Raw genomic sequence first — 615 nt, forward strand, 5'->3', positions numbered from 1 at the left:
AATAGCATTATAATTTATTTAAAAAAAATACAAAAAATTATTTTTAATATGAAAGTAAAAATAATATATCCGTATCAGCGTTCGTACATCATCGTTTTTCAAAAATTATTCCTGTAAGAATCATTACTACTTACTAACTATTTCTTTAAAGAGAATTTTATGTTTTGGGAATTATTTAACTATCCCTCATGCATATTCATGTAGTACAATAAAACATGATAATATTAACACAAATCACACCTCATTTTCCAATATAAAAAAGAATTAGCCGAAATTTCTTATGGGATATAGCACTTTTATCTTCCTTTCATTTTTCATTTTCTTCTATAATTAAGATAATAATGCTTCTTTATATTTTTGTACTATTTATTTAAGAAGGGGTTAAAGACATAAAATGTATAAGCCAAGTAAAAAAGACAAGTGACCTCAGACATAATTAGGGTTCATTAATTATGACATCTTATACATTGTGATGATGAAATTAAAGAGCTTAAGTACGTGTGACTTGATACCCTAATAAACATCCCTTTTTGGACGTGTGTAATTTTCTTTATCAATTAATTGATAAAAAAAAATAGTAGAAGAGTCTATTTTGAGCATTTAGAAAAGTTCAAA

The sequence above is a fragment of the Arachis ipaensis genome, chromosome B01 (assembly GCF_000816755.2).
Source record: "Arachis ipaensis cultivar K30076 chromosome B01, Araip1.1, whole genome shotgun sequence".
NCBI lineage: Eukaryota > Viridiplantae > Streptophyta > Magnoliopsida > Fabales > Fabaceae > Arachis > Arachis ipaensis.